This window comes from Pongo pygmaeus, chromosome 1, assembly GCF_028885625.2.
Source record: "Pongo pygmaeus isolate AG05252 chromosome 1, NHGRI_mPonPyg2-v2.0_pri, whole genome shotgun sequence".
Taxonomy (NCBI): domain Eukaryota; kingdom Metazoa; phylum Chordata; class Mammalia; order Primates; family Hominidae; genus Pongo; species Pongo pygmaeus.
Genome location: NC_072373.2, coordinates 106,787,598 through 106,806,142, shown reverse-complemented (window position 1 = coordinate 106,806,142; position 18,545 = coordinate 106,787,598). Strand labels below are relative to the sequence as shown.

Below are 18,545 nucleotides of genomic sequence, written 5' to 3'. Positions count from 1 at the left end.
GCCCGGCTAATTTTTAAAAATTTTTGTAGAGGCAGGGTTTCGCCATGCTGCCCAGGTTGGTCTCAAACTCCTGAGCTCAAGTGATCCAACCACCTTGGTCTCCCAAAGTGGTGGGATTACAGGTGTGAACCACTGCACCTGGCCTCTAAATCCATATAAATCAATTATTCACACACTGAGCAGAATATTCAGGATTTTTTTTCTTATAATATAAATGATGTGGAAAACCGGAGAACCAAAGAAGAACACCAAGACTATCTAAAAGTGTTAAATTTTTCATTAGAAAGAAAATGACTTCATGACAGTCCCTAAGACAATGATCGAACTTGGGGAAATATGTATTCATTGATGTTTTCTATGTATTTGCAATAATAAACAATGAAAATATTGTTGAATTTTAGAAAAAGATAGGCCTGTGGTATTGTCACAAGGTATACAAATACTGAGAATGACTGCTGAGGCAGTGGTCTCCATTGGTTGTGACCTTCAGAAGAGACCTGTGTTTCTACATGGCCTAGACACCTGGAAGGCAGAGATCCTAACATTCCATGACACCCCCACCTTCTAGTTCTGTTATTGTGACTCCAGACCGTCACCTGGCACTGGGTCTTACTTCTGGCATTCCTATCAGAGCCTGAGCCACAGACAGTACCTTAGACTCTAAGCTTAGGCACCTTGTGCCTTGTTTTTGTGGCTAAGGATTCTCAGAGTTGTGGGATGCTGACAAAGTTTATCCCAAAAGTAAGTTATGAATCAGATCTGCTTTCTTTTGACTTTTTTAAATCCTTTGTTTAATGTAAAGAAACTTTATTGAGGTATAATTTACATACTATAAAATTTACCCATTATAATTGTACAGTTGAATAATTTTTAGTAATTTACCCAAGTAGTGCAACCATTACCATAATCCATTCACTTGTTTTTAATTTATTATTTGTTTGCGTTTATTCCCCCTAGGTTCTGATTCTACTTCCTCCACAAACTTCGGCATGGCAGTATCTCCCACCACTTGTTTTGGTCCAAGGGCAGAAATGAGCATCCTGGAAACCAATCAGTACTTGCACTCTGAACTGGAAAAGTGCAAAGAGAACCGAGACCTCACAGAGAAATTCCTGACATCCAAAGCTACTGCCTACTCCCTGGCCAATCACCTGCAGAAATACAGTAGGTCCCATAGGGGCACGGTCACCAAAGTGATAAATGATTGTCCATCTTTCCTCTGTGAAATGAAACACTGAAGACTTTATTCTCTATCAAAATTAATTTTATTCTAACTACACTCCCAGAAAGGTAGAAGTGGGCATTTTACTCTCAATTTGCCAAGGACAGAAAAACTGAGGCACAAAGGTGTAAAGTTTGCAGGGCGAGTGTAGTGAGGAATAGACACTAAAACCTTGGTTTAGGCATGAAACTGTCTTTCCCCTCTCAGCAATGAATATCAGATTCTACAAACATGTAACATCACTGTTGGTTAAAACATCTCAGGATTCAATTTAAACTTTTTTAAGACTGCCCATTTGCAAAGCACTGTGCCAACAGCACCAGGGGTGAGAGAAGTAATAGTATACCCTATCTGCCTTGAAGGAACTTAAAACTACCTATTCTCAACTGAGTCACAGATATGTGGAGATGCGAACTTCAATAGCAGACATGGAGAAAAGTCTTTATGATACCTGGATCAAGATTCTCCTCCCACATAAGTTCAGATAAGCCATTCTTCATGCTCTGGTTAGATTGAGGGTACTTCCAGAAGAGTCAGAGACTTTGTAACACCCTTTCTGTCTCTCCCTGAGTATCAACTTTACAGACAGCAAGGAACTGCAGGTGGACGTCCAGGATCAGAGCTATAAGACATATGGCCAAAATGAGAACAAGGCCAAGTGGAACAGACCGCCGTTCTCAATAGAAGGCCAGGCCAGGTTAGGGGCTGGCCCCTTCCTCTCCAGAGTTAGCTCTCACATTTTTAAATCCAGTGTAAAATCCCAAACCTGTTACTAATAGTCAGGGAAGGGGGAAGCTGTAATGACAAGAAAATGTGGGAACAAGGGCATGAGAGGAACAGGGATATTAGAAGAGGATTCTGGTTAACATTGAAATTGAGTTTGCTTTCCAATTTCTACAATTATTTTAAAATAAATCATTGTGTGGAGGGCGGCTAAAAGTTGCTGTCTAACTTACTGTCATAGAAAACTAAAGCCAAAAGCCCACATTAAAGAAGTGAAAAGATGAGCTTTGGTGTGTGGAAAAACTAGTTTAAAAAAAAAAACTTCATTCATTATAATTGTAGGAAAAAAATTTCTCAAGCCACAGAAGAAGAAAGATATTACCTAAGACCCTAGCATAAAGGTATTATTGTGCAGTGACTAAAGAGCATATACCCTAGGGCCAAATTTCCTGGGTTCAAATCTAACTTATTGTCACTGTGCCTCAGTTTTCTCATCTGTAATGGTAATAGAGTAGTAACTACCTCTTTGGATACTGGTGATGATCATATGATGATAATTCTTAAAAACCTACTGCAATGGTACCATGACAAACACTATGTGTTGGTTCTCCCTTTAAAACACCACCTGTTAGCTTTTGGGCATATATCATTTGGATCTTTCTCCTCCATATACAGTTTTACACAGCTGTATACAGATAAATGTTTAAATCTTTGAAATATTTTGAGATTATTGAAACTCTTGAAACAGGAGGACCATCAGTCCTACAGTTCTTAGTATCTTCCTAAACACACAGGAAGTCATTATTTCATGCCCTTATGTTCATGTTTTACTTAAGAGGCTGTAAGGCTTGGTAAATTGGCCTTAAGATTTGAAGTCATGGCCGGGTGCAGTGGCTCACTTACTGTAATCCCAGCACTTTGGGAAGCCAGGGTGGGCAGATCATTTGAGGTCAGGAGTTCGAGAGCAGCCTGGCCAATATGGTGAAGCCCTGTCTCTACTGAAAATACAAAAACTAGCAGGGTGTGGTGGGGCACACTTGTAATCTCAGCTACTTGGGAGGCTGAGGCAGGAGAATAACCCGGGAGTCAGAGGTTGCAGTGAGCTGAGATCGTGCCACTGCACTCCAGCCTGGGCAACAAAGTGAGATTCCATCTCAAAAAGAAAAGAAAAGAAAAGAAAAAGATGCGGAGTCACACCCCAGGGGATGTGAATTCTGACTGCCTCATTCCAGTTGAATCATCTTGTCAAGTGACTTTGGCCTGTGGGCTTTTCTTTCCTCATCTCTAAAACGGAGTAGTTGAGAGACTGAAGAATAAAGATATGGAAATCCCAGTGTAAAGCCTGGTACTGGGGATACTTTTATCCTTGAGATAGACCCTGCCTCCTGCCCTGTAGGCAGTGACCACAGCAGCACGGCCAGCCTTCCATGATGCAGGCATGTCTGTCTTTTCTCAGAGTGTGAAGAGTGCAAAGACCTTATAGAATCTGTGCTGGAGGAGGAGCTGCAGTTTCAGGAGAGGGAGCTGGCCGAATTGCCGAGGACAGCTGCAAGGCTCCGGTAAGGAGGTACCTCTGTGGGAAGTGTATAAATACTTTTTGAAGTGGGGCAGCCCAGGCTGTAGAACAAAGAGCAAATTTGTGCAAGGACAAGGGCAGAAATGTACGAGGCAGGCATAGAACTAGACTAAGACACAATGAGGCTATGGTCTAGTTAGGTCTCTAGGATTTTCCATTAAATATCATATTAGTGAAACAGAGACAGCTGCCCGTGTTGGAATACTAGCAATGTGGCTTCTATTTGTGTGTCCTTGGTCAAATTTACTTCACTTTTCTGCGTGTCATTAACCTAGGCTACCTCATTTATAAAATGGAAATACTGACAGTATCTACCTTAGAGGGTTATGAAGATTAAATGAACAATTGCAAGTAGTTAGAACCATCTCTAACACATATAAAACTCTGAACAACTATTTTCTGTAATTATTATATTTGTTCCCATTTATAGATGTGGTGATTGTCACTAATATTTTCTATGAGAGATATTTTCAAACTTTCCAAAGTGCCTTTCATGATAAGAATGTTTCCCCTCCAAACTTTTTTAAAAAGTATTACACTAGGTGGAGTATTAACTGGTGGGGCTATTGAGTAGATAGATGGTTGAGCAGCTGTTGTGTGGAAAATGAATTATTAATTCACTCAGGACCAGCAATGACTATCCTTAGAGGGTTTCAGACATAAGGTAGATTGTAGCATTCGAAACATTTAATCCTTTGTTGAAATGAAATCACAGAAGCTCAAATGTGTAAAACTCACCAAAGCAGAGATATTTCATTGAAGGCGGGATAGGTCTGGAGCCCTTGTTTCTCCCCAATATGTGTCTTTACTTCCCCTGACACTTTCTAGTAACTCTAAGGAACAGAGTTTGAAAGAGGACCTGCAGATAACTACTTAGAAAAATAGCGGGGAGAAAATTCAAGCATTAGATGAGGTAGAAGACTGTAAATGTTCAGTCCAGCTCTGGGATTACATGGTTCTAAACATTAACTGAATAACTACTTGTATGTGTACATACTACTGGGTGCTGTAAGTTGGGTAATAGGGGCACTGTCTTTAGACTCACAGAGCTCACACTCTACATTGGAACCCATGTGTATTAGTCCATTCTGACACTGCTATAAACATGTATCTGAGACTGGGTGATTTACAAAGAAAAGAGGTTTAATCGGCTCACGGTTCTGTGGGCTGTACAGGCTTCTGCTTCTGGGAAGGCCTCAGGAAACTTACAATCATTGCAGAAGTCAAAGGGGAAGGAGGCATGGTCTTCACATGGCCAGAGCAGGAGAGAGAGAGCAAAGAGGGAGGTGCTACACTTTCAAACAACCAGACCTCATGAGAACTCACTCACTATCACGAGAACAGGAAGGGGAAAATCTGCCCCCATGATCCAGTCACTTTCCTGCAGGTCCCTTCCCCAACATTGGGGATTACAATCCAACATGAAGTTTGTGTGGGGACACAGAGCCAAACCATATCACCATGAGAAATATTTAAACAATAATTAGAAAACAATGAAATCCCACTTAGAGTAATGAAATTACTACTCAGAACTTTACTTTTTATTTTTGAGATGGAGTCTTACCCTGTTGCCCAGGCTAGAGTGCAGTGGTGTGATCTTAGCTCATTGCAACCTCCACCTCCCAGGTTCAAGTGATCCTCCTAGGTCAGCCTCCCAAGGAGCTGAGAGTACAGGTGCACACCACCATGCCAGCTAATTTTTGTATTGTTAGCAGAGATGGGATTTCACCTTGTTGGCCAGGCTGGTCTCAAAACTCATGACCTAAGGTGATCCGCCTGCCTTGGCCTCCCAAAGTGCTGGGACTACAGGCATGAGCTACTGCGCCCGGCCAGAACTTTACTTTTAACTGCCTTCTTCCTGATTATGGTCTATCTTCATGTCATTCAAAAGAATACTGCCCTTCTTGACCTTTTCACTGATTTTTCTTTTTAACTTTCAATGAATACCAGAGATACCTGCCCAACGCTTTTGAATCGGGCTTGTTTTTTTTTCCTGCCTGTTACTGCATAATGCTTGATGTATATTGTATGAAAATGTACTTGGGCTAAAGTGGGGAATCAAAGGGGCATCTTTTTAAAGAAAAGTTAGTAAAATAACAGACAAACCCAAGGCTGTTTCTTTATTCCTTCTGCCACAGGCAAGTCACACAACTTGTACAAGAATTCATCTTGGGCCAGGTGCGGTGGCTCATCCCTGTAATCCCAGCACTTTGGGACACCAAGGTGCACGAATCATTTGAGGTCTGGAGTTCGAGATTAGCATGGCCAACATGGCAAAACCCCACCTCTATAAAAAATATATAAATTATCCTGGCATAGTGGTGGGCACCTGTAGTCCCAGCTACTTGGAACGCTGAGGCAAGAGAATTGCTTGAACCTGGGAGGCGGAGGTGGAGGCAGAGGTAGCAGTGAGCCGAGATCACGTCACTGCACTCCAGCTTGGGTGACAGAGTGAGACCCTGTCTCAAAAAAAAAAGAAAAAAAAATTCAACTTGGGAGTTCCTTACAGGGATTCTAAGAGATCTCTCCTCTGAAACTTCTATAACCTATTATTCACTACATTTCCTCATACATTTTACTCTTCTTTCCCACCTTAGGATACATGATCCCTTAATTCAGGCTCAGGCTGAGGAACTGACCCACTTATGACAGAAGATACAGGAAGGGAGAGGTGTCTGCTACCTTTTCACCCAGCACGTGAAGAATACAGTCAAGTCTTTTGGGGCCTTCTCAGGAACACTGGCATTGCCTACTACCAGAGACAGAGATTCTGTGAGCAAATGGTAAAAGGAAGCCAGCTGACAGAGATCCTTGTCAGAAAACTTGCCACAGGTAAGTTGGCTACGGGCTCTGAAGACCCTTAGCTCCTCCCAAGTGCCCCAAAGTGGGGAGGAAAAATGCAAAGTTAGCTCCATTGTAGATTTTATTTTAGTTTTGACTATGGTCCTTAATCTGCATTCTATTGTTTTCTCTTTAGAGCACTCAGGTAATCACTTTTCATATTCTTTCAAGAGTTCTCAGTTTTGTTTTTTATTTTGAGACAGAGTCTTGCTCTCTTACCCAAGCTGGAGTGCAGTGACATGATCTTGGCTGACTGCAATCTGTGCCTCCTGGGCTCAAACAATCCTCCCACCTCAGCCTCCCAAGTAGCTGGGACTACAGGTGTGTGCCACCACAGCTGGTTAATTTTTGTATCTTTTGTAGAGACAGGGTTTCTCCATGTTGTCCAGGCTGGTCTTGAACTACTGAGCTCAAGTGATCCACCTGCTTTGGCCTCCCAAAGTGCTGGGATTACAGATATGAGCCACTGTGCCTGGCCTGAGAGTTCTTCGTTTCAATCAGTAAGAGAGGTAGAGTATAGTGGATTACTTCATCTTGATGAGCATAAGAACTCACCTTCATTTCTGGAAGATGTTTTCACTGGATGTAGGATTCTAGTTGACAGTTTTTGTTTTAAAAAAGTGTTTGAAAAGTGATACTCCACTGTCTTCTGGCTTACATTGTTTCCAACAAGAAGTCTGCCATAATGCTTATTTTTGTTCCTCTGTACATAATATGTCTTTTTTCTCTGGACGCTTTTGAGATTTTCTATTTATCACTGGTTTGAAGCAGTCTGATTAAGATAAGACCTTGTATAGTTTTATCTTTTACATATTGTTCTACTTTATTTAGTTTCTTGCATCTGCATGTTTATAGTTCTCATCAAATTTGAATAATAATGACATATATAGTCTTACCTATAGCATATACAATATATTATATTTGGCATATATATATGAAATATATATAATGTATATTCTATTCTTTCTCTCTATCCTCTCCTTCAAAGACTCCAGTTATATTTGTATTAGCTGCTTTGAAATTTTACCACAGCTGACTAATGGTCTGTTCATTTTTGCTGTATCTTTTTTTTTTCTCTGTTTCTTTCTATTTCCATGTCTTGGAATTGATTAATCTTTCTTTAGCAGCATCTAACCTGCTGTTAATCCTATCCAGTGTATTTTCATCTCAGACTTTATTTTTCATCTAAATTTAATTTATGTCTTTTTTAAAGGTCTTCTATGTAACTCCTCATCCTTTCATATTTTCCTCAAGCTTCTTTATTTTATTTTATTCTATTTTTTGAGACAGAGTCTTGCTCTGTTGCCCAGGCTGAAGTGCAGTGGTGAGATCTTGGCTCACTGCAACCTTCACCTCCTGGGTTCAAGTGATTCCTGTGCCTCAGCCTCCTGAGTAGCTGGAATTACAGGCATGTGCCTCCACACCCAGCTAATATTCATATTTTTCAGAGAGATGGGGTTTCACCACATTGGCCAGGCTGATCTCAAACTCCTGACCTCATGTGACCCACCTCGGCCTGGCAAAGTGCTGGGATTACAAGCATGAGCCACCACACCTGCGTAGCTTCTTTAATACAAGGTATACAGTTATATTTGTTTCAATGTGCTTGTCTATAGATTCTGTCATCTGTGTCCTTTTTACTGTTTTTTAATTCTCACCTGATGTGTCCTTTCTAAGTCAGTTTAAGTAGATTGATTTTTTCCCCCCTTCTTATCATGGATTACAGTTTTCTGTCTCTCTGCATTCCTAACATTATTTGATTTAGTGTTAGACATTGCAAATTGTAACTTATTGAGTGCTGGATTTTTTTTGCATTTTGTGTTAAAATTCTTTTAGCTTTGTTTTGCTATACAATAAAGTTACTTAAAAACAATTTTCATCTTTCCAAGCTGGCTTTTTAATTTTTTTAGGCAGGATAAGAGCAGCTATTAGTCAACTGCTATTTTTTTTCCCACTATGGAGGCAAAATGACCTTTAAGAAAATAGACCTTATTTTTTAGAGTAGTTTCAGATTCACAGCAAAATCGAGCAGGAAGTACAAAAAGTTCCCATATACCCCCTGCCTCCACACATGCTTAGCCTCCTAGACTATCAACATCTCTCTCCAGAATGGCACATTTGTTACAGTTGATGAACTTACATTGACATGTCATTATCACACAAAGTCCATAGTTTACATTGGGGGCAATACTCTTTTGAAGATTCTAAGCCAGTGATCTCCCACAGATTTGGCACCAGGGACTGGTTGCATGAAAGACAATTTTTCCACAGACAAGGTGGGGGTGGGGTGGTAGGGGTTGGGAATTGGGAGGTTTCAGTATGAAACTGTTCCACCTCAGATCATCAGGCACTAGTTAGAGTCTCATAAGGAGCATGCAACCTAGATCCCTGGCATGTACAGTTCACAATAGGGTTTGTACTCCAATGCTAATCTAATGCCATCGCTGATCTGACAGGAGGCTGAGCTCAGGCGGTAATGCTTTCTCCCTGGCTGCTCACCTCCTGCTGTGCAGTCCCATTCCTAACAGGCCATGGACCAGTGCTGGGGGTTGGGGACTCCTGTTCTAACCAATGCTCCCTCTCTTAAAAGGGATTTTCACACTAGCTGATGGAAACACCAAGTGTTGCAAGCTCTGTGTGAGCTACAGAGTTTATTCCTTTTGGGAAGTTCTTTGCCCTGCTTTGCATAATTTCCTCAAATACATGTACTAATCAGTACTTAGCTGAAGATTGAACACAGATATTCAAGGCATTTTCTCTGTGCAGCAACCTCTTCTCTAGTCTGTCCTGTGATGTCTAGCCACCCTGACTTCTTCAAACTTACTACCAGGCTCTGCCTGGGTCCTCCCTCCCTGCTCTGCAGTTGACAATCTCAGGCAGCAAACTGGAGCAATCATAGGGCTCACCTCTTCTATTTTCTCTCTCTCAGGGATCACTGTACTGTACTGCACTATATCCAATGTTGAAGCTAGAGTTTAAAATACTTTTTCCAGTTTCTTAGTTGTTTAAGGTGGAGGACAAATCTGGTCCCTATTACTCCAAATTGGCCAGAAGCAGAAGTCTCCATTCCATCTTTGTGGTCAGAAAGAACAGTATGACAGAAGGCAGCTTGTTAGAATGGAAAGATCCATGGACTAAGAATCAGACTTACCTAGGCTCTAGTCTCAGCACTGTATTTACTAACTTTGTGCAAGTGATTTATCCTTCCTGAATTTCTGTTTTCTCATTTGTAAAATGGGTCAAATCATAATTCCACGGCTGCTGTACAGATCAGTTGAAGTAGTATCTTAATGTTCATAAGTGTATTTCTCTTTCAGGGTTATTTATTTATTTATTTTCAGGTCCCAATAAACTGTCCAAATCTTTTGGGGTTAGTTCAGGCACTGTATATAGTAGAAGCTGGTGTTAGAAAAATTGATTTATACTGGAATATTTTTCACACAATCACCCCCAATTCTCACCAACAAACTGAGAAGAAAAAAAAAAAGAATTACCCCCAAGAACATCTGAGGAAGCACAACAGGGACAGACTTGAAGGTACCTGGGCAGTCCTCTGGTTTTGCAGTAGAGGTAGGACAGGGCTATTTGTCCTCTCAGAGACTGGAGCAGGTTCTGTGTGTGAGTAGCTATGGGACAAACAGTCATGGTCTGGCAACCAGCCTGTGGCAGGAAGGAAGATTACAACTGAAGAAGTCCAAAGGGCAGCCAGGCAAGTATTCTTTGAGCTGGGGAACAAAAGACATTTTAAACTTTTTGCTCTGCTTCAGGCAGTTGATGTCATGGTGATGATTTACCGCATCAGGAACACCCTGTCCAGTGGGCTCAGGCAAGCCTGCCAGGCCACTTCTCTAAAGACACAACCTGAGGCCTCCTGCAATAATTCTCATAGAGTATTCTGAACACACATGTAAAGTGTTATGTCCCTGATCATACAGGCCCCAGGTGTGCAATGTGTGAAATGGGACTTGCTTAATTTCTGACTAGCTTTTTCTAATTTTGGTTTGCAGAAAATCACAATGGTAAGTAAAATGAAGACAGGCAAAAGCCACTGGCTCCCAGGTAACTCTAAATGATGAAGCAGCTGATAATGGACTGACGAAATCTAGAGAGGATTCCAGAAGCAAGGACTCAAGAGGTTAAAGGTCCCAGATCTAGAAAAAGCAGAAACTGCTGATTGTTCCTTTTTTTGCTGACTGATTATACAATGTGTCCTTTTAAAAATGGTTGTCTGTTCTCTTTGCAGTTCTTGTTTTGGTTCCTAGTTCCTAGTAATTTCTCACACTTAGTTAACTAGTCAGTCTTACCGAAAAGTAAACTAACCAGGGATCCCTGGTTTCTGTATCTTTAAAACCTATAGGGTTACAAACCAAAGTGAGATGCCTATCTGGTTTCTGCACAGTTGTCCTGAATTACGTTGGCAGATATTTTATACCTAGAAATTCACCTTGAAAAATAAATTGAAACCATACCAAGTATTTAGAGCTAGGGATCTAAAGTCTGCAAAAGCCCTGGGAGGTTGCGTTGCCTCAAGAGCCAATATTCAATGGACCACTCCACATCATATTAAATAAAATCTGAACACAGCATTTTGAAGCCAATAGTATGGGTCTCTGTGTGTCCTGCCCTGAGTGTATTTTAGAGTAGTTGTTGAGTCTGCTGCCTTATCTGTGTGTTATGGGGTTAATGCACTGATCACCGGCTGTTTTCACTTCTATACTAACTCTAGTCACACTCTACTCCCAGTCAAAAGTGGATTGTATACGTCCTCTTTGATGTCATGGTCCCTTTGGTTTTGGTGCCTCTTCCATGAGCTTCAGATCAGGACTAGCTATGAAGCTCTGGTTCCAGGCTGCCTTGGTTTAATCCCTTGTCTTGCCTACTCCACCAGGCTCCGGAGGGACGTCCAGGAGGAAGAAATGGATGAAATCCTGGAGGGAATTCAAACAGTATTTGACCCATTCCAGCCGCCATGACTCCTACCAGCTTCCCAGCAGCAATGCCTTCGTCTTTGATGCACAGGAAGGCCCCTCTGCTCTGGATATAGCCAGTGAGTGCTCCTTTGATAAGAAAAATAAAGCTCCATCAATCTCTCAGTAGCTCCTACATTCTACATGCTCACCACATCTGTCTCAACTGAGAGATGTTATTCTCTGCAGGCAGGCCCTAAAAATTCACTTTAAAATAGTGATTAGGCTGAACACAGCTCTGTGATCAAGTCTCAAGTACAGGTCCCTGGTGGGTCAGGTAATTTGCTCTGTTCCTTTCCTCACCTCAGTCCCTCTGGCCCCGACTGGCATCTGTAAGCCGGTATACTCAAAGCAGGCCAGAATGGAGAGAGTGAAGAGATTATGGCAGACTCTCTGCCACTACTGCCACACATGTACAGATCTGCTTAACAGTTCTCCTTCTTTAAAATGGGACATCTTATCTTTCCTGAAATATATTTTTTTTTGAGACAGGGTCTCTTGTTCTGTCACCCAGGCTAGAGTGCAGTGGCATGATCTCAGCTCACCACAACCTACAATCCAGGGTCAAATGACCCTCCCACCTCAGCCTCCTGAGTGGCTGAGACCACAGATGCATGCCACTACTCCCGGCTATTTTTTTGCCTTTTTGGTAGAGACAGGATCTTGCCTTGTTGCCCAGGCTGGCCTCAAACTCCTGAGCTCAAGCAATTCACCCACCCCTGCCTCCCAAAGTGCTGGGATTACAGACATGAGCCACCGCACCCAGCCTTCCTGAAATATTCTTGATAATTATAGTTCCTGAACAGTTTTCCCAAGCTGTTCTAGCCATCCCAAGAATGTTGGCAGGCTTGTCCATGTGTTTGGAGGTGCAATTATAATGGTTCCTGGGTTTCAAGCTCCAGTCTCCATCTCCCCTCAGGTGCTTGCTTTCCCATAAGGTTCCATCTGACTACTAGAATATCAGGGGATTTCCATAAAGACAAGACTTTGATCTTGGCAACCCTTTGGTAAATAGCCAGGGTTCTCAATCTTTGTGCAGCACCAAGGTATTTTTAAGACGTCTGTTAGTTTAGTCTCAGTGTTGTAATTCAATGTAAATAAACAATGAGGCTGACTGCTGGAGAAAAGGCTGAATCTAACAGCAATGCCACCAGCATGCCCTCTTCCCAGAATAACTCCATGCTAGCCATTGTAGCTTCATTAGGTATATAAGAGCCCTTTAGGTTGGTTACCTCACTGGTGAGTTTATAGATTAAAACCTTGACCTATATCTCCTCTCCCTTACTTGAATGTTTGACTTTACTTTGGGGGCAAAAGTTTGGATTGTTAGGGGACTATATGTTTTATATACTCTTCTACGCAATAGAAAGAGATTATATTAATTCACTCATTGAGCTTTCATAGTAATATAAACCATATTAGGCCTGTCATTTTGTCAGTGATGGGTGTAAGTATGTGGCTTTTATTACTCATACCATCCTCTGACACAGGCATCCTTATTTCTCTTTCCAATTTCACAATAAGGTGCAGAAGAAGGTCTTTATCATCTGTTAAAGATGTTCAGGGCTGGGCACGGTGGCTCACATCTATAATCCTAGCCCTTTGGGAGGCCTAGGTAGGTGGATCACCTGAGGTCAGGAGTTCGAGACCACCCCGGCCAGCATGCTGAAACCCTGTCTCTACTAAAAATGCAAAAATTAGCCAAGCATAGTGGTGCATGCCTGTAGTCTCAGCCACTTGGGAGGCTGAGGCATGAGAATCCTTTGAACCTGGGAGATGGAGGTTGCAGTGAGCCAAGATGGTGCCTCTGCACTCCAGCTTGAGTGACAGAATGAGACTGTCAAACAACAACAACAACAACAAAAAGATGCTCAGGAGAGATATTTTGTAGAGAGGAAGATATTCCCTAGTACCTATAAGTCATCTCAAGGAGGTGGTCATACCTTTCGAGTGCTAGAAAAGCCCTATTCAGAGACCTTCAGTGTTTTTCCACTTACTGTCAACCTGCCTTATACTTCACATATCTCCATGTGGGAGGCATCCCTGTGGAGTTTGCTTAGCACTTGGCCATGCTTTGTTTGAAATCTTAAAAGCTCTTAAAGAAAGTTGCCTTATGTTCCCTGATGAGAAGACGAAGTTGGCAACAGAATGGTGAAAGGCAGGGATCTTTATGAGAGGCCTCTGACTACCCCTTTAGTGATCAGCATTCTTCATTTCCCATCTCATTCCATGTCCTGGTGGAATGGCTGCAGAAGATGAGATCCAGAGACAGTGGTAGCACATGAAGGAAACCCTTTTCATCAACAATTGCCTGCAAGAAAAGCTGGAACGTCATCTCAGCAGCTTTGACGAAGAAAATGGTGGGAGAGGCCCAAGTCGGTCTGCTTCTGGCAATATGTATTTTTCTAAAGGCATGTGACTGGGGCAGAGTTTTATAGATTTCAAGCACTTTGACATACTTTACTTCACTTATTCATTACAAATGTCCCAGCTAGAGAGGTAGGGCAGCTACTAGCATTCCTATTCATAGGTAAATAAACAGGCTTAAAGATTTGCCTCCATCTTAGAGGTATCTACCTCTAAAATCATTCTTGTGATTCCTAGGCTGTCTTCTGCCTTCTGTCTGCTGCTGTACACTGCCTGCTGTCTCTCTGCTTTTCATGTGATTGGCATTCAGTAGAACCCAGGCTTCTGAGCACCTCATGTAGCAGAATGAGAGTCTCCTCTGCTGCCATCCTCATCAGCTTCCCTTATGTCTCGGTTACTCTTCATTTTACCACCCAAAGGTGGTTCTCTCCAACCCCCCTCCTCTTAGATTGCTCTCACACAGACGCCATCATTTCATAACATTGTGCTGGGCCAGAAGAACCGTAACCAGGTCCTTCCCATACCAAAGCAGCAACTATTGCAGAAAAGCCTCCTTCATATTGCAGCCATTGGACATGATAATACATGTGATGTGCTGGAGTTTGTTGAGAATCATGTGAAAATTAAGGTTCTGCCCCATCACACTAAAGTTCCAGCCCTGAGTCCCCACACTTTTCTCCCTAGGCTAAGATAGAGAGGAAGAACATGAAATATGCAGAAAGCATTCTCTTAAGCAAATGTGTATAATTTGCCTAAATTGTAATTATTTCCTGGAACAGGATGCACCTCTAACCTCTACAGGCATATCATAGATTCCATTGTCCAGCTGTATAATGAAAACAGAGTTCTCAGAGAATACCGGAGACTCCCCCAACTTGCCTGAATCAAGTTTCCAGAGGTAAGTGGTGAAAGGCCACAATATGAAGTCACTCTCAGATGGGTCCCTTCTCTTGTCACACTCCACTGTAGAAACAAAAGAGGACGGGGAAGCCAGAGCTGCTCAAAACCTTATAACCCACAATTGTCATAGTTATTCTCAACTTAGGGCTGCTTTGTAGACGCACCCCCTCCAGGCCCCCAGACTGCCAGGCTCCAGGAATAAGTAGCTCTGAGAAATATAGTATTTCGGTGCAAGCCACACTCCACTATTGCAAATTGGAGAAGAGAAGGACAAACTTAAAAGGTGAAAAGATTTAAGAGAGCAACACGGTGAAACCCTGTCTCTACTAAAAATACAAAAATTAGCTGGGCGTGGTGGCATGTGCTTGTAGTCCCAGCTACTCAGGAGGCTGAGGCAGGAGAATCATTTCAACCAGGGAGACGGAGGTTGCAGTGACCCAAGATTGTGCCACTGCACTCTAGCCTGGGTGACAGAGCAAGACTCCTTCTCAAGAAAAAAAAAAACAAAGAAAGAAAGAAGAAAGAAAATAATTATTATTTTAATTGAATACATTTTGTCAAGATTAAATCAACTTTCCCCTAGGGTACTGATAGAATAAGCCATCATAATGTAGATTCTAACTTACTGGTCTTTGAGAAAGTGTGAAAACCAAAAAGGTGCCATAAGTCAAAAAAGGAGCAAAAGTCCTAATTTTCAAGCTGATGAAAATAAAGAACTAAAAAATTGAAATCATCATAGTTCATCTTGGTCCTTGGCAAAATACAAATTTATTGATTGAAAATATAATATCCTAGCTACCTTATTGTGCCTAGCTCTTACCACTGAGGAGAAAAACCAAACGCAAACAAAAGTATGTTCAAATTGGCAAAAATGTTTACAAACCTGCAAAATCTCTTCAGCGTATCCCTTAAACTCCAGACTTGGTATTTACTAAGCTATGCTGTGTACAATACCCACCTTAATATCCATTCTTGCACAAGTTCTGTTAGGTATAAGCCAAGATCACATGGGATTTTTTTTTTTTTTTTAACCCTCTCATGCCTATGTGTGCTTTTGCTTCCAAAGACCCTTCTGAGTAAGGACTGTCCTCAGACTACTGCAGTCACTTAGTCACAAGCTTGTCTGAGGCTCAGAGCTGGCAATACCTGGGAGTTTATGTCAATCCCACAGCACCCAGCAACCCTGCCTGCAAAGTATTTACCCATGATTGACAGGTGCAGCTGTATGAAAGTCCAGCTCCTTGACTTGAGGGGTGCCTTTGTGGTGAATTAGCTTTGGGAAAAGGGAATCCAGAGGCCAACTTTGTAAAAATCCAGATAGATAAATGGAAAGAAATCTTTGCCTTGGAAGTCCAATTGAGAAAGATAGTGATTTACTTCAGACTGTGAAAAGAGAGACTAAAATCTTTACTTTCTCATGGGAAAGAAGCCTATGGTGAAAGAGAAACAAAGAGAATGGTGGGAAATAGGGTGGGTCTACTCCGTAGCTTTAAACCATTCTGTCATATTATAAAGCCTGGTGAGGTTTTAACTAACACAAGTGCCTGGACTCTACACATAGAGATTCTGATTTAAACGCTTCCAGGTGGGTGGAAGACATTAGTAGTCTTAAAAAGCTCCCAAGTAATTTTCACATGTGGCTAGAGATGAAAAGGACCATCTATCTACTAGAATGTGAAGTCGCCAGCATAGAAGTATCCCAAATGTGCAGCTACCTCACAGAAAAGGCTTAACACCACCCATTGATGGTATTTGCCTTCCTCTCTCCATGGTTTTGTTTGCATAGCATGCAAAAAAGAGAAGAGAAAAAGAGGTAGATGGATAGATTGAACCTATAATTTGCCTATGTATAGCAGTTTCTCAAACTTTTCTGACCACAAGATGCAGTGAGAAATATACAATTCTTTGTGATCAGTTTTTAAAAAATCTTTCATTATGTTTAATCCAACCTTCCTAGTATTTAAATAAAGCCTGTAGTAGTAAGCAGTCCACTATATTGATTTCACAACCCATAAGTTGTTCAGAATTGCAATTAGAAAATTTTACTTTTGGCCAGGCTTGGTGACTTGAGCCTGTAATCCCAGCACTTTGGGAGGATCACCTGAGGTTGGGAGTTTGAGACCAGCCTGACCAACATGGAGGAACTACATCTCTACTAAAAATACAAAAAAAAAAAAAAAAAAAATTACCTGGGCGTGGTGGTGCCTGCCTGTAATCACAGCTACTTGGGAGGCTGAGGCAGGAGAACTGCTTGAACCCTGGGGGTGGAGGTTGTGGTGAGCCAAGATTGCACCATTGCACTTCAGCCTGGGCAACAACAGTGAAACTGTCTAAAAAAAAAAAAAAAAAAAAAAAAAGAAAGAAAGAAAAAGAAAAAAAGAAAAATATATTTTTCACTTCTGCTCAGCCTTTTTATCAAGCAAAATCCCAAAAGAACATTTACTGTAAAAGAACAATGACAATAAACATCTTTCTGTGAATCCTTATTTCTGTCCCAGCCACCATGACCCAATAAGCTCTAGAGCCTGTTAGTGTTCTCCAGATTGAAGCCTTCCCTCTAACTGCTCCTAAATCTGTGATGTAGTGGAAAAAGTTTGAGGCCTTGATTCTCATCCCAGGTTTTTCACCTACAGATCATATGGCCTTAGCCTCTTGACACCATTGTCTCCTTATGGCCAAAGATAGAACTGTACTTGGGTGGTATCTGAGCACCCTGTTGGCTTTGACATTCTAGGGCTCTTCCCTTGGCACCACTCTCTTATTTAAAAGGAATAGGATGTGGACTTAGGAGGGTTATTTCTCTGCAAACTATCCTCTCTTTCTTATGACAAGCTATTTCTGAATGTGCACATTTGAGGCCAAGAAATCCCTTCCTGGGAGGCGTGAAAGACCTTTATTTCTCTCTAGAGGAGTATTATGGAAAGTCAGTTGATGCTGAGGAGGTGGTAGAGACCTAGCTAACTCATCTGCAGCGGCTTTGAGCAAGGCTTTTAGAATCATAAGGTGGCTGGGGTCCTGTGTCCTACACCACAGGCCTGCTAGTTCATTTCAGGAGACTTTCTTTTCCATCTATTATTACTATCTTCTTCTAGACTGGAGTTCACCACCAGAGATTATCCACTTAGCTGCACTCAGTTTGCACCTGGCATGTAGCAACACTTAGCTCTCACTCCAGCCTCAGTTAGGTATCAGCAAGACCTCACCAAAGATTATTGTTTCATTGTATATGTGTGTGTGTTTTTGTTTGTTTCAGGTAACAACTAATGTTGGAACTATGAAAAGCTCTTCTCTACTTTTAACAAAGCTTAGTCACAAACATTTCCCCAGTTGATGAGAACAACTAAAACAACAGAACAATTGAAAGTCCAAATTTGAAAGCTCCATCTCCGAGAAGCAAATTTTACAGCCACTCCAGATTTGTATTCCAAATGGATAGTTTGATTGTAGAAATCACATCCGTTCAGCCTGCAAATGTGATAACTGCCCAAGAGACAGTGATGCCTAGATCCATAGATAATCCCCTTTCCCCCAACCTATATATAACTGGAGTCAACAGCAGCTGGAGGAAAATGGCAAGGACTTGGAATCAAGATTAAGTTAGAATAACACTGCTGTAGACTGTTTATCAGCTCTTCAGCATATGTCTGTTTTCCTTGAACGATGAGCGTTTAGAAACCTGACAATAAAGTTTATTTTACACACATTCTCTTGCCTATAATTTTTTTGTACAAATCACAATTATAAAACTTTCTTGCTCCAGCTAAAAGCAGGAAACTCAGTCACAAATGTGTTCACTCCATGTATACCACAGAATGACAGCAACCAGTCTGAATGCATCACTTGATTCCAAAATTAAATGTTAGCACTCAGTAGTGAAACTACATGTGTCTCCAACTCTGGAAGCCATAGGCAAGATACTCCTTTCCTGCAGGGAAACAGATCTATAAGC

General features: G+C 41.6%; 2 pseudogenes across 1 annotated transcript; one reads left to right on the top strand and one right to left on the bottom strand.

Annotated features, from left to right (window-relative positions):
- LOC129015481 (uncharacterized) overlaps positions 1-18,545 on the bottom strand; it is a 54,150-nt pseudogene that overhangs the window by 8,836 nt on the left and 26,769 nt on the right.
- On the top strand, positions 563-18,299 carry LOC129015373 (neuroblastoma breakpoint family member 6-like protein; annotated as a pseudogene). The gene is made up of 7 exons (XR_010126156.1): positions 563-741; positions 958-1,164; positions 3,402-3,504; positions 6,119-6,353; positions 11,251-11,409; positions 14,476-14,594; positions 17,850-18,299. The product of XR_010126156.1 is annotated as a neuroblastoma breakpoint family member 6-like protein (transcript).